General features: G+C 36.1%; 1 protein-coding gene across 1 annotated transcript in view; it reads right to left on the bottom strand.

Moving 5' to 3' along the window:
- The window catches only part of CBR4 (carbonyl reductase 4), a 96,640-nt gene that overhangs the window by 58,455 nt on the left and 21,069 nt on the right, over positions 1–17,116 (bottom strand). The window lies entirely within an intron of this gene.

Genomic DNA, 17,116 nt, shown 5'->3' with positions numbered 1-17,116 from the left:
CATACTCGGGGCGCCTGGGTGGCTCAGTCGGTTAAGCCTCCAACTTCGGCCCAGGTCACGATCTCGCAGTCCCTGAGTTCGAGCCCCGCGTCGGGCTCTGTGCTGACAGCTCAGAGCCTGGAGCCTGTTTCAGATTCTGTGTCTCCCTCTCTCTCTGACCCTCCCCCGTTCATGCTCTGTCTCTCTCTGTCTCAAAAATAAATAAATGTTAAAAAAAAATTAAAAAAAAAAAAACCATTCATACTATAGGGGTCCTAGAATAAGAAGACAAAGAAAAGGGGGCAGAAAAATTATTTGAAGAAATAATAGCTGAAAATTTCTCTAACCTAGGAAAGGAAACATACATCCAAATTTAGGAAACACAGAGCTCCAAACATGTTGAACCCAAACAGGTCCACACCATGACACATGATCAAAATGTCAAAAATAGAGATTTTTAAAAATAGCAAGAGAACCAAATAGTTATGAACAATGGAAACCCACTAAGGCTTTCAGCTGATTTTTCAGCAAAAACTTTGCAGTCCAAAAGGCAGTGATGATAGGGAAAAAATATGCACAAAGTGATGACAGGAAAAAAATCTACAACCAAGGATACTCTATCTGACACGGTTATCATTCAGAATTGAAGGAGAGATAAAGGGTTTCCCAAACAGAAGTTAAAAGAATTCATCACCACTAATCCAGCCTTATAAGAAATGTTAAAGGTACTTCTTTAAGTGAAAAAGAAAAGGGCGTAATTAGAAGGAGGGGAGGGAATAGTAAACATGAATAGGGATTAAAAAATATCTTTTACAAAGTGTTTGAACTTGTGACCATCAATTAATACAGACTATTATATATTTAGGATGTTATATATAAACCTCATGGTAACCACAAACCTAAAACCTATACCACATACACACACACACACACACACACACACAAAAGATAAAGAAAGCCAAACATAACACTAAAGAAAGTCATCAATCACAAGAGGAAAAGAAAAGAATGAACAAAGAAGAACTACAAACACAATCAGAAAGCAATTAACAAAACTGCAGTAAGTACATACCTATCAATAATTACTTTAAATGTGAATGGTATAAGTACTCCAATCAAAAGGCCTAGGGTGACAGAATGGATTAAAAAAAAAAAAAAAGACCCATATTTATGCTGCCTACAAGAGACTCATTTCAGGCCTAAAGACACATACAGATTGAACATGAGAGGATGGAAAAGATACTCCATGCAAAAGGAAGTGGAGGAAAAGAAGAAAAGCCTAGGTAGCAATACTTGTATCAGATAAAATAGAAATTAAAACAAAGGTTGTCACAAGAGACAAAGAATGATATAATGATAAAGAGATCAGTATAACAAGAGGATTAGTATAACAATCAGGCCAGGCCAGCAATTATAAATACCTTATGCAACCAACACTGGAGCACATAAATACATAAAGCAAATATTAACAGACATAAAGAGAAAAACTGAAAGAAATACAATAACAGTAGAGGACTTTAACATCCCACCTACATCAATGGATATATCATACAGGGCAGAAAATCAATATAGAAAAAAAAAAAAAAGAAAATCAATATAGAAATAGTGCCTTTGACCTGTAACACATTAGATCAGATGAATTTAAAAGATATAGAGCCAACATTCAATCCAAAAACAATAGAAAACACATTCTCTTTAAATGCACATGGAACATTCTCCAGAAGAGATCACGTGTTAAACAAAAGAAGTCTTAATACATTTAATAAGACTGAAATCATATCATGCATCTTTTCCAACCACAATGGTATGAAACCAGAAATCAATCACAAGAAAAAAAATGGAAAACGCTAACATGCATAAGCTAAACAATATGCTACTAAACAATGAGTCAAACAACAAATCAAATTAGAAAAATACATGAAGACAAATGAAAATAGAAACACTATGTCCAAAATCTTTGGGAGGCAGTGAAAGCAGTTTTAACAGGGAAATTTATAGTGATTATAGGCCTACCTCAAGAAACAAGAAAAATCTTAAACATCTAACCTTACACTAAAGGAACTAGAAAAAGAGAAACCAATAAAGCTCAAGTTCAGTAAAAGGAAAGAAATAATAAAGATCAGAGAAGAAGTGAATGTAACAGAGCCAAAAAAAAAAAAAAAATAGAGACAATGAAACCAAGAGCTACAGCTTTGAGACAATAAAGAAAATTGATAAACCTTTAGCAAATGAAGAAAAAAAATAGAGGACCCAAATAAATATAATCAGAATGGAAAAAGACGAAATAACAACCGACACCACAGAAAGACAGGGATTATAAGAGACTACTATGAAAAATTATATGCCAACAAATTGGACAACTGAGAAGTGGATAAATTCCTAGAATATTCTAAAATTGAATCAGGAAGAAAGAGAAAACCTCAGCATACAAATTACTAGGAACAAAAATGAATGAGTAAGCAAAAACCTCCCAAAAACCAAAAGTCCAGGACCAGATGGATTCACAGTTTAATTTTATCAAACAAGTAAGAAGAGTTAATACCTATACTCCTCAAACTATTCCAAAAAGCAGAAGAGGAAGTAAGGTTTCCAAATACATTCTATGAGGACCACATTGCCCTAATGGCAAAACCAAAAAGGAAACACAGAATAAAAGGAAAATTATAGGCCAATATCCCTGATGAACCTACATGCAAAAATCCTCACCAAATAGTAGGAAATCACATTCAACAATACATTAAAAGGATCATTTACCATGGTCAAGTGGGATTTATTCCAGGGAATCAAGACTGGCCCAATATTCACATATAAATCAATGTGATATGCCACATTAATAAAAAGAAGGATAAAAATCATGATCATCTCAAGTAGCTCCATGAAGTGGAAGATGGCAGCAGAGTAGGAGGGCCCTAGACTCACCTCATCCCACAAATACAACTAGACAACTATCAAATCATCCAAAATACCCCAGAAATCGATCTGAAGACTGGCAGAACAAACTCCACAACTAAAGGTGGAAAAGATGTCCCATGAAAGAAGGTAGGAAGTGCAGATATGCAGTTTGGGGGAGGAACAGATCACGGTGACAGGGATGGGGAGAGAGCCGTGGTCACGGAGAAGGGCAAGAGACATCAGTGTACTTGGCTCTGGGAGAGCTTAGAGGACATTAGAGCTGCTCTTGGAGAAAAGGCAGGGCAAACAGCCTGTGGATGTATAGCATGAAAACAATGATCTTTAGAGCACCTGGGATACCAGTGGGGAGGTTAGTTTTTAATCTCAGAGCTTATCCCACAGAGGTAATATTCATGGAGAGACCCCCTCTGGAAATAAAGGAACTGGCAGGTACCATTTCCTTTCCCCACCCCTGAGTGTAAACACCGAGCCAACTGCATAGCACAAACACTTGCTACTTAACTTGCTTATATCAAACCCCACCCCACACTCCGGTGGAACCACCCTTCCCAGTCTCACTTGCCTCAGTCCCAGCATGGCAGGCATTCCCCCCTAAAAGACAGGCACAAATTCCTGCCCATGTCATGTCTCCCAACCCAGGAGTTTTGCAAGGACTTGGTCCCAGTGGAGGTGGTGACAGGTCTCATTTCACAAGCAGACTAAAGCACAGCTAGTAAAACACACCACATTCAGGCCAGGAACCAAACACTGACTACAATAGGCAAAGAGCCTCCACAGACAACTGGCTTGAAGGATAAAGTGGTCATGACACAACAGCAGAGCAGATGCAGCACACATTGGAAACACTCCCAGAAATGCCAGGCCCTGAGGCCTTCAATGCAGGTCACTACAGGATGTCTTCTTCATAAAGCCATTACCCTCAAGAACCGGAGACATAGCTGACATTCTTAACACAGAAACAGGCACAGAAACATAGACAAAATAAGAGAAGAGAGAAATTACTCCCAAATAAAAGGACAAGGTCATGGCCAGAAATATAAGAAAACAGATATAAATAACGTGCCTGATGGAGAATTTAAAGCAGTAATCATAAGGATACTCAATGGACTTGAGAAGAGTGGAGAAAATCAGTGAGACCATTAACAGAGATAATGAATAACACAGCAGAGATAAAGAGATCAATAAGCAAAATGAGAAATATACTTAATGGGATGAACAGTAGGCAAGAGGAGGCAAACGAATGAATAATGACCTAGAAGACAGAATAATGGAAAGTAACCACGCTGAACAAAAGAAAAAAATGAATTACAAAAAATGAGAATAGACTTAGGAAATGCAGTGTCTCCATGAAACATAATAACATTCGTATTATGGGAGTCTCAGAAGAAGAAAGAGAGAAAATGGGGCAGAGAATTTATTTGAAGAAATAATAGCTGAAAACTTCCCTAACCTAGGGAAGAAAACAGATATCCAGATGCAGGATGCACAGAGAACCCCCAGCAAAATCAACAAAAGCTGATCCACACCAAGACATATTATAATTAAAATGTCAAAGTATAGCGATAAAGGGAAAATATTAAAAGCAGCAAAAGAAAGAAGACAGTTACATACAAAAGAAACCCCACTAGGTTATCAGGGGATTTTTCAGCAGAAACTTTCCAAGCCAGAAAGGAGTGGCATGATATATTCAAAATGCTGAATGGGAAAAACCTGCAGGCAAGAATACTCTATCCAGTAAGGCTAACATTCAGAATAGAAGGAAGGATAGAGTTTCCCAAACAAAACCCAAAGAAATTCATGACCACTAAACCAGCCCTGCAAGAAATATTAAAGGAGATTCTTTAAGTGGAAAGGAAAGACCAAAAATTGCAATATGAAGGTAGGAAACAAAAAATCAGTAAAATGAATATTTCTGTAAAATATCAATCAAGGAACTCACAAAATAAAAGGACGTAAACTATGACACATATCCTAAAATGTGGGGAGGAGAGGAGTAAAGAATAGGTTGAAACTTAAATAATCATCAACTTAATATAGATGGCCATATGCATGTTATATATAACCTAATGGCAACCACAAAGAAAATACTACTAATAAATACACAAAGAATAAAGAGAAAGAAATCCAAATACATCACTAAAGAAAACCAGCAAACCATGAAAGACAGAAAGGCAAGAAAGGATTAGAGAACATCTTCAGAAATAGCCACAAAACAAGTAATAAAATAGCAATCAATACATACTATCAATAATTACATGAATGTAAATGGACTCACTACTCCAATCAAAAGACATAAGGTGACAGAATGTATACAAAAAATAATAAGACCCATCTATATACTGCCTACAAGAGAATCATTTCATACCTAAAGGTACCTGCAGATCCAAAGTGAGGGGATTGAGAAACACCTATCATGTAAATGGATGTCAAAAGAAAGCTATAGTAGGAATACTTATACCAGACAAAATGGACGTTAAAACAAAGACTGTAACAAGAGACAAAGAAGACACTATAGAATAATAACGGGGACAATCTAAAAAGAAGATATAACAATTATAAATATTTATGCATCTAACATGGAAGCATCCAAAAACATAAAACAGCTAAAAACAAACATAAAGGAACTAACGGATAATAATAAAATGGTAGGGGACTTTAACACCCCGCTTACATTGATGGACAGATCATCTAAATAGAAAATCAACAAGGAAACAATGGCTTTAAATGACACACTGGAACAGATGGATTTAACAGACATATACAGAACATCCCATCCTAAAACAGCAGAATATACATTGTTTTCAAGTGCACATGGAACATTTTTCGGAATAGATCACATATTAGGCCACAAAACAGGTCTCAACACATTCAAGAAGATGGAAGTCATGCCATTCATCTTTTCTGACCATGATGCAATGAAACTAGAAGTCAACCACAAGAAAAAATCTGCAAAGAATACAAATACATGGAAGTTAAGTAACATGCTAGTAAATAATGAATGGGTTATACAGAAAAAAAATAATAATAATGAAAACACAAAGGTTAAAAACCTTTGAGATACAGCAAAAGCGATTCTAAGAGAGAAGTTTACAGCAATATAGACCTACCTTAAGAAGCAAGAAAAATCTCAAATCAACAACTTTATACCTAAAAGAGCTAGAAAACGAACAAAAAAAAACCTAAAACCAGCTTAAGGAAGAAAATAATAAAGGTTAGAACATAAATAAAGGTTAGAACATAAATAAAGGATATAGAAACTAAAACAACAACAACATAACAGATGAATGAAATCAGGAGCTCATTCTTTGAAAAAAAAAAAACAATAAAACTGATTAACTTACAGCCAGAGTAATAAAGAAAAAAAGAGAAAGGACCCAAATAAATAAAATCACAAATGAGGTGAAATAACAACAAACACCACAGAAATACAATTATAAGAGAATATTATGAAAAACTACCTGCCTAGAAGAAATGGATAAATTCCTAGAAACATACAACCTACCAAAACTGAAACAGGAAGAAACAGAAAATATGAACAGACCAATTACCAGCAAAGAAATTGAATCAATAATCAAAAAACTCCCAACAAAGTCCTGAACCAGAGGGCCTCACAAGCAAATTCTACCAAAATTTTAAAGAAAAGTTAATACCTATTCCATTCTTGTCAAACTATTCCAAAAAATAGAAAGGGAAGGAAAATTTCCAAATTCATTCTATGAGGCCAGCATTGCCCTAATACCAAAACCAGATAAAGATACCACACAAAAAAAGAGGACTACAGGCCAATATCTCTGATTAACATAGATGTAAAAATCCTCAACAAAATACTAGCAAACTGAATACAACAATACATTTTTTTTAAAAATCACTCACCAAGTGGGATTCATTTCTGGGTTACAAGAGTGGGTCAATATTCTCAAATCAATCAATCTGATACATAACATGAATAAGAGAAAGGTAAGAACTATATTACTATTTCAATACATGCCAAAAAAAAAAAAAAAAAGCATTTAACAAAGTACAACATTCTTTTTTTGCATTTATTTATTTTTGGGAGTCAGAGAGAGACAGAGCACAAGTTGGGGGAGGGCCAGAGAGAGAAGGAGACACAGAATCCGAAGGAGGCTCCAGGCTCTGAGCCACATGAGCACAGAGCCTGATGCGGGGCTTGAACTTACAAACCGTGAGATCAGGACCTGAGCTGAAGTCGGACACTTAACTGACTGAGCCACCCAGGCGCCCCGTAACAAAGTAGAACATTCTTACATAATAAAAACCCCTCAACAAAGTAGGTTTAGATACTCAACATAATAAAGCCCATATATGAAAAACCCACAACAAATATCATTCTCAATGGTGAAAAATTGAAAGCTTTTCATTTAATGTCAGGAACAAGACAAAGATGTCCACTCTCACCACTTTTATTCAACACAGTACTGGAAGTTTTAACCACAGCAATCAAACAACAAAAAGAAATAAGAGGCATCCAAATTGATATGGAAGAAATCAAATTTTCACTCTTTGCAGATGACATGATGTTATACATACAAAACCCAAAAGACTCCACCAAAAAACCGCTAGAATAAACGAATTTAGTAAAGTTCCAGGTTACAAAGTCAGTAAACAGAAATCTGCTGCATTTCTATATACCAAGAATCAAGAAAACAATCTCATTTACAATTGCACCAAAAATAAGATACTTAAAAATAAACCTATCCAAAGAGGAGAAAGACCTGTGTTCTGAAAACTATTAAACACTGATGAAAGAAATTGAACATGACATAAAGAAATGGAAAGACATCCATGCTCATGGATTGGAAGAACAAATATTGTTAAAATGTCCATACTACCCCAAAGCAATCTACACATTTAATACAATCCCTATCAAAATACCATCAGCATTTATCACAGAGCTAGAACAAACAATCCTAAAAGTTGTATGGAAACACAAAAGACCCTGAATAGCCAAAACAATCTTAAAAAAAAAAAAAAAAAAAAAAAGCAAAGTGGGACCACTTACACCAAACCCTGCCCCTTCTTGCCTGGTAACTGTTTATCTACTGGAGTGGGACTGACACTGACCAAACCAGACAGCCTCTCCTCCAGACCAGCACAGCCCTTTGTCCCAGGCATCAACAGACAACTGTCCTGCAGTTTTGTATATTAGTCTGAGTTCTGTCTCTTTTCTTTCCTTCTCTTCTATTTTCCCTTTTCTTTCAACTCTTTTTTTTTTTCCTTTAGAATCAGGCTCATAGTTTCTAATTTGATTTTTGGTCAATTCTTATTATATGTTTAATTTCAGACCTATATTATTTTTTATTTCTTTATTTCTTTCTTTCTGTGTTCTGTTTATTTGTTTGTTTAATCAGGCATTATTCTTTTTATACCTTTTCTGTACCTCCTTCTTTATTTTCCTCTCTCTCTGTATTAAGCCTTATAGTTTCTTTGATTCTCTGCCTGTGTTGTTGTTAGTTTGTTTTTGTGTTGTTTCGGTTTTTTGCCCCTTTCATTTTTCTCTTTGTATGGGATGTCCCCCCCTCCCCCCCACCAACACCTTTCCTTCTTTCCAGGGTTACTTCAACAAACACACCTGCTGGAAAGTCCAAACAATCCACCACTAAGAGAAGTGGGATAGAGAAGCCAAATACACAACAACTTAGTGCACACAACACACTCCAAAAACACTTCCTAGACAGTCTATGACCCCTTTTTAATATAGTAGTACTTGCAGGTACAGGACACATAACAAGATATTAAAACACTTAAAAGACAGAAACATAGCCAAAATGATGACACAGAAGAATTCTCCTCAAAAGAAATTCCAGGAGGAAATGACAGAGAATTGCTCAAAACAGATAAAACAATATACCTGAACAAGAATTTAGAATAATGGTCATAAGACTAAGAGCTCAGCTTGAAAAAAGCATAGAAGACAGCAGAGAATCTATTCCCGCAGAGATCACAGACCTAAGAAAGAGTCATGATGAATTAAGAGGTGCTGTAAATGAGATGCAAAATAAACTACACAAAGTGAGAGCAAGGATGGAAGCAGAGGAGGGAATAGGTGAAATACAAGATAAAATTATGGAAAATAATGAAGCTGAAAAAAAAGAGAGAAAGGAAACTACTAGACCATGAAGAGAGAAGTAGAGACCTATATGATTAAATGAAAGCAAATAATATCCATATAACAGGAGTTGCAGAAGAAGAGAGAGAGAAAGGGGCAGAAGTTTAATCGAACAAGTTATAGCTGAGAACTTCCCTAATCTGGGGAAAGAAACAGACATCCAAGTCCAGAGGCACAGAGAACTCCCTTCAGAATCAACAAAAACAAGTCAATGCCATGACATAATCATAGTGAAACTGGCAAAATACAAAGAGAATCCTGAAAGCAGCTAGGGACAAATGGGCCTTAACCTACAAGGGTAAATACACAAGGGTAGTAGCAGTCTTGTCTACTGAAACATGGCAGACCAAAAGGGAGTGGCGGGAAATATTCAATGTGCTGAATAGGAAAAATATGCAGGCAAGAATCCTTTATCCAGCAAAGCTATCATTCAGAATAGGAGAAGGCTTTCCCAAACAAAAACTAAAAGGAGTTCACGACCACTAAACCAGCCCTACAGGAGATCCTAAGGGGGACTGTGTGTGTAATGCTGCAAACACTACAAAGGACCAGAGACATCATCACAAGCACAAAACCTACAGGTAACACAATGACACCAAATCCATATCTTTCAATAATCACTCTGAATATAAATCAACTAAATGCCCCAATCAAAAGATCAATCAATCAATCAAGATCCATCTATATGCTGCCTACAAGAGATTCATTTTAGACCTAAGGACACATGCAGATTGAAAGTGAGGGGACAGAGAACCACCTATCATGTTATTGCAAATTAAAAGAAAGCCAGAGTAGCCATACTTATATCACATAAACTAGATTTTAAAACGAAGACTGTAACAAGAGATGAAGAAGGGCACTGTATCATAATTAAGGCGTCTATCCATCACAAAGAGCTAACAATTGTAAATGTTTATGCCCCCAACATGAAACACCCGAATATATAAATATATTGATCACAAACATAAATAAATGTATAGATAATAACACTGTGATTGTAGGGGACTTTAATACTCCACTTACAACAATGAACAGATCATCTAGGCAGAAAATCAATTAGGAAACAATGTCTCTGAATGATACATTGGACCAAATGAACTTAACAAATATATTCAGAAATTTTCATCCAAAAGCAGCAAAATACACATTCTTCTCAAGTGCACATGGAACATTCTCCAAAACAGATCACATACTAGGTCACCCTCAACAAATATAAAAGGATTGAGATCATACCATGCATTTTTCAGACCACAACGCTATGAAACTTGAAATCAGCCACAAGAAAAAATTTGGAAAGCCTCCAAATGCATGGAGGTTAACATCCTACTGAAGAATAAATGGCTCAACCAGGAAATTAAAGAAGAAATTTATATATGGACATAAATGAAAATGAAAATATGACAGTCCAAACCCTTGGTGTGCAGCAAGGGCAGTCCTAAGAGGAAAATACATTGCAATTCAGGCCGATGTGTGGAAGCAAGAAAGGTTCCAAATACAGAACCTAACCTCACAGCTAAAAGAGCTAGAAAGGCAGCAGCAAAGAAAGCCCAAAGCCAGCAGAAGAGAAATAATAAAGATAACAGCAGAAAGAAACAATATAGAATAAAAAAGATAGAACAGATCAATGAAACTAAGAGCTGTTTTTTTGAGAGAATAAACAAAATTGATAAACCCCTAGCCAGACTTCTCAAAAAGAGAGGAGACCCAAATAGATAAAATCACAAAAGAGGAAAGATCACAACCAATACCACAGAAATACAATTATTAGAGAATACTATGAAAATTTATATGGCAACAAACTGAGGCAATCTGGAAGAAATGGACAAATTCCTAGACACCTACACACTACCAGAACTCAAAAGGTAAGAAATAGAAAATTTGAACAGACCCATAATCAGTGAAGAAATTGAACTGGTTATCAAAAATCTCCCAACAAATACGAGTTCTGGGCCAGATGGCTTCCCAAGGGGAATGCTACCAGACATTTAGAGGAGAGTTAATACCTGTTCTTCTCAAGCTGTTCCAAAAAATAGAAATGGAGGGAAAGCTTCAAGACCCATTCTATGAAGCCAGCATCACCTTGATTCCCAAACTAGACAAAGACCACACTAAAAAGGAGAATTACAGAACAATGTCCCTGATGAACATAGATACAAAAATTCTCAACAAGATACTAGCAAATTGAATTCAACAGTATGTTAAAAGAATTATTCACCATGATCAAGTGGGATTTACTCCTGGGCTACAGGGCTAGTTCAATTAATATATTGATTAGTATACTGATTAGTGCAAATCAATCAGTGTGCTACATCACATTAATAGAAGGATAAGAACCATATGATCCTATCAATAGATGCAGAAAAAGCATTTAACAAAATATAGCATTCTTTCTTAATAAAAACCGTCAAGAAAGTTCAGATGGAAGGAACATTCCTTAACATCATAAAAGCCATATATAAAAGGCCCACTGCTAATACCATCCTCAATGGGGAAAAACTGAGAGCCTTCCCCTGAGATCAGCCAGGGATGTCCACTCTCATACTGTTGTTGAACATAGTGTTGGAAGTCCTAGCCTCAGCAATCAGACAACAAAACGAAATAAAAGGCATTCAAATTGGCAAAGAAAAGGTCAAATTTTCACTCTTCACGAATGGCATGATACTCTGCATGGAAAACCTGAAAGACTCCACCAAAAAACTGCTAGAAATGATACATGAATTCAGCAAAGCTGTAGGAAATAAAAATCAATGTACAGAAATCAGTTGCATTTCTATACACCAATAATGAAGCAACCAAAAGAGATATCAAGGAAATGATCCCATTTACAACTGCACCAAGAACCATAAAATACCTAGGAATAACCTTAACCAAAGAGATAAAAGGTCTGTATGCTGAAAACTATACAAATCTTATGAAAGAAATTCAAGAAGACACAATGAAGTGCAAAACCATTCCATGCTCATGGATCAGAAGAACAAATACTGTTAAAATGTCGATACAACCCAAAGCAATCTACACATTCAATGCAATCCCTATCAAAATAGCACCAGCATTCCTAACAAAGGTAGGATAAACAATCCTACAATTTGAATGGAACCATAAAAGGCCCTGAATAGCCAAAGTAATGTTGAAAAACAAACAAACAAAGAGGCATCACAATCCCGGACTTCAGCCTGTATTACAAAGCTGTGATCAACAAGACAGTATGGTATTGGCACAAAAACAGACACATAGATCAAGGGAATAGAATAGAGAACCCAGAAATGGACCCACAAATGTATGGCCAACTAATCTTCGACAAAGCAGGAAAGAATATCCAATGGAAAAAAAAGACAGTCTCTTCAGCAAATGGTGTTGGGAAAACTGGACAATGACATGTAGAAGAATGAAACTGGACCACTTTTTTTATATCATACACAAAACTAAATCCAAAAGGGATGAAAGACCTAAATGTGAGACAGGAAACCATCAAAATCCTACAGGAGAAAACAGGCAACAACTTCTTTGACCTTGGCCACAGCAACTTCTTAATTTACATATCTCCAAAGGCAAGGGAAATAAAAGCAAAAAGAACTATTGGGACCTCATCTAGATAAAAAGCTTCTGCAAAGCGAAGGAAATAATCAGCAAAACTAAAAGGTAACCTACAGAATGGGACAAGATATTTGCAAATAACATATTGAATAAACAGTATCAAAAATCTATAAAGAAGTTACCAAACTCAACACCCAAAAAACAAATCATCCAGGGAAAAAATGGGCAGAAGACATGAATAGACACTTTTCCAAAGAAGACATCCAGATGGCAAAAAGACACATGAAAAGATGCTCAACATCACTCATTATCAGGGAAATACAAATCAAAACCACAATATGATACCACATCACACCTGTTGGAATGGCTAAAATTAACAACTCAGGCAACTACAGACATTGGCGAGGATGCAGAGAAAGGGGAACCCTCTTGCACTGTTGGTGGAAAAGCAAACTGGCGCAGCCAGTCTGGAAAACAGTATGGAGGTTTCTCAAAAAGTTAAAAATAGAACTACCCTATGACCCAGCAATAGCACTACTAGGAATTTATCCAAAGGATATGGAAGTGCTGATTCATAGGCACATATACACCCCAATGTTTATAGCAGCACTATCAACAATAGCCAAATTATGGGAAGAGCCCAAATATCCATCAACTGATGAATGAATAAAGGAGGTGAGGTATAAATGCACAATGGAATACTACTTGGTGATGAAAAGAATGAAATCTTGCCATCTGCAACAATGTGGATGGAACTGGAGGGTATTATGCTAAGTGAAATAAGTCAGAGAAAGACAGATATCATATGATTTCATTCATATGTGAAATTTGAGAAACTTAACAGACGACCACAGAAGGGAAGGAAAAATAAGATACAAACAGAAAGGGAAGCAAACCATAAGAGACTCTTAAATACAATGAACAAAATGAGGGCTGGTGGGGTGGGAAAATGGGTGATGGGCATTGAGGAAGGCACTTGCTGGGATGAGCACTAGGTGCTGTATGTTAGTGATGAATCACAGGAATCTATTCCTGAAGCCAAGACTACACTGTATGTTAGGTAACTTCACAATAAATAAAAATAAAATATTAAAGAATAATAAAAAAATAACCACTATGGTTATGGTAAAAAAATAAAAGATGCCTCCAAAGAAGGCATACAGATGGCCAACAGGCTCATGAAAAGACGTTCATCATCACTTATCATCAGGGAAATGCAAATCAAAACTACAAGGAGATATCACCTCATACCTGTCAGAATGGCTAACATCAACAACACAAAAAACAAGGGCTGGTGAGGATGTGGAGAAAAAGCAACCCTCCTGCACTGTTGGTGGGAATGCAAACTGTACGTGTAGCCACTCTGGGAAACAGTATGGAGGTTCCTCAAAAAGTTAAAAAAAGAACTATCCTAAGATCCAGCAATTGTACTATTTACCCAAGAAATACAAAAACACTAAATCAAAAGGATACATGCACCCCTATGTTTATAACAGGATTATTTCAAACAGTCCAGATTGGAAGCAGCCCACATGTCCACTGACTGATAAATGGATAAAGATTTTATTATTATACACACACACACACACACACACACACACACACACACACACCTCAACATAAAATCCCAAATAATCCCATTAAAAATGGTCAGAGGACACATTCAACATTTTTCCAAAAAAGGCATACAGATGTCCAACAAACATATGGAAAGATGCTCAACATCACTAATCATTAGGAAAATGCAAATTAAAACCACAATGAGATAGCACCTTACACCCATCAGAATGCCTAAAATCAAAAAGACAAGAAATAACAAGGGTTAACAAGGATGTAGAGAAAAATGAACACTTGTACACTGTTGGTGAAAATGTAAATGGGTGCAGCCACTGTGGAAAATAGTATGGAGGTTCCTCAAAAAACTAAAAATAGAAATATCATATTATCCAGTAATTCTACTACTGGGTAATTATTTAGGGAAAATGAAAATACTAATTGAAGAGGATATATGCACCCCTATGTTTATTGAAACATTATTTGCAATACCCAAAATAGAGAAAAAATCCAAGTGCCCATCAGTACAGGAATGGATACACAAGATGTGGTATGTATACACACACACACACACACACACACACACACACACTGGAAGATCACTCAGCCACAAAAAGGAATCAGATCTTACCATTGGTGACATCATGAATGGACCTAGAGGGTATTATGCTAAGTGAAATAAGACAGTGGAAGACAACACATGATTTCACTTATATGTGGAATCAAAAACAAAACAAACAAAAAATAAAACATACCCCTAAATACAGAAGTCAAGCTAATAGGAGGAAGTAATCAAAATGGGTGAAGCAGAGTGGGAAGTACAGGCTTCCAGTTACAGAATGAATGAATCACAGGAATGAAAGGTACAGCATAGGGAATATAGTCAATGGTTTTATAATTGTGTTGTATGGTGACAGATGCTACAGTTGTGAATATAAAGTAGTTGAATGACTATGTTGAATTGCTGATATTAACATAACATTGTGTGCCAACTATACTTCAATTAAAAATATTCTTTTGAAAAAAAAAAGTTCTGCAGGTAATACTGATACTACCCTTATCTCAACTATTAGCCCAAGAATTCTAAATTAAATTTCTGGTAATTATTCAAACTAAGGTCTATTGCCTAAGAGAAAATAGTTGATTGGCTTAGCATAGCAAATTCAGGTTTTTTTTTTAATGTTTATTTATTTTGAGAGAGACAGAGAGAGAGAGAACAGGGGGAGGGGCAGAGAAATGGAGAGAGAGAATCCCAAGCAGGCTCCTCACATTCAGCTAAGAGCCCAATGGGGAGCTCAAACTCCCAAACCATGAAATCATGACCTGAGTCAAGATCAAGAGTCAGATGCCTAACCAACTGAGTCACCCAGGTGCCCCACAGCAAATTAAGTTTTAAATTGAAAGTAAGCATCAAAATTAGAAATAAATGACCAAAAAAGATAAATTACCAAAAAGTAAATCATAGGGATTTGATCGAAAAAGAATATTCCAGGATACATACTAAGAGTCAGAACAGATATATCTCAATGACTATCACCAACAACAGGACAAAGTAATGGACTAATGATCTTAAACCAAAAAATCATGGTGGTTTAGGGGAGCCTGGGTGATTCAGTATATTGAGCATCTAACTCTAGATTTCAGCTCAGGTCATGATCCCGTGGTTGTGGGGTTGAGCCCCAAGTCAGGCTCTGCGCTGAGCTTGGAGCCTGCTTGGAATTCAATCAATATTTGGTTTCTTAATTAACTAAATGAATGAAAACACCATATGGTCTTTATTCCCAGGAGCTCACAATGTAGTTGAAAGATGAAATGAATATTAAAAAACACTTAATTATTAGATAATTTGAATATAGTTGACCCTCAAACAATGCAGGGGATTAGGAACACTGACCACCTGCACAGTCTTAAATCCACATATTGTGATGCCCAAAAACTTAACCATTAATAGCCTACTGTTGACTAGAAACCTTCCCAACAACATAAACAGTGAGTGAAAACATTTTGTGAGCTATATGTATTATATTCCGTATTCTCACAATAAAGCTAGAGAAAATGTTAATAAAATCACAAAATACATTTACAGTACTATACTATAAGATATCCATATATAAATGGACCCACACAGCTCAAACTCATGTTGCTCAAAGGTCAACTGTATATTTGCCAAGTTGTTAAGAATTCACTGAAGTTCTTGAATGGCTGCGCATAAAAAACACCTGCCAACTGATTTGAGCAACAGGATGCATGCATTAAATTGCAAACTCTACCAGGTCAGAGGGAGTAGGAGAATTCGCCTGGAATGGAACAGTAAAGGCTTATTTTACCTATTTCAAGATCTCTTCCCGTATTCTACTAGTTTGTTATGACCTGGGTGAGGGGGCTGTAACAGTTAAAAAGGTTTTATTTCTTGAAGTACAAATACACACACTTAAAGGTTAAACCTATCTGTAGCTTTAATGTCATTAAGTCAGTGAAATGTATTGCTTTCTTCCTAATCACCAGTCAAATCACCCTCACTGATGATTTCAGAAGATGTGATATCCAGAGAAAGAAACTCAAACCTACGTGGGATGTTATAAAGAAGAAATGCAGGTAGCTAAAGGCCTGCAGGTGAGGCAGCATTAGAAAAATGGCCTACTCCTCTCCATAAACTCTCCTACCTTAAAAGCATCAGCTACAACACTGGAAACCATCCAGACTGCTCCATTTCTTTTATGCACCTGGAACTGTTAATGCCTGATAAAATCCAAGTATTACCATGCTAGCATTTAGTAAACAATTTGATTAGTGACACTCATTTTACTCACACTAATTAACTTTCCTACTTCCTAAACTTCTTTAAGTAAAGATTATGTTGAAGATAAATTTAAAATCTTTTTTTTAAGGAATCAGGAAGCTTGACATAGAAATTAGATCTGACTTTATTACTTTTTATTTTTTATTTTTATTACTTTTATCACATTGCATTTATTTAGTACATCCAATTCACACCTTTGCACTGACTTG

Source organism: Panthera pardus, unplaced genomic scaffold, assembly GCF_024362965.1.
Source record: "Panthera pardus isolate Hobbes unplaced genomic scaffold, ASM2436296v1 HiC_scaffold_13, whole genome shotgun sequence".
NCBI lineage: Eukaryota > Metazoa > Chordata > Mammalia > Carnivora > Felidae > Panthera > Panthera pardus.
This window is presented reverse-complemented; position numbering and strand designations above follow the sequence as displayed.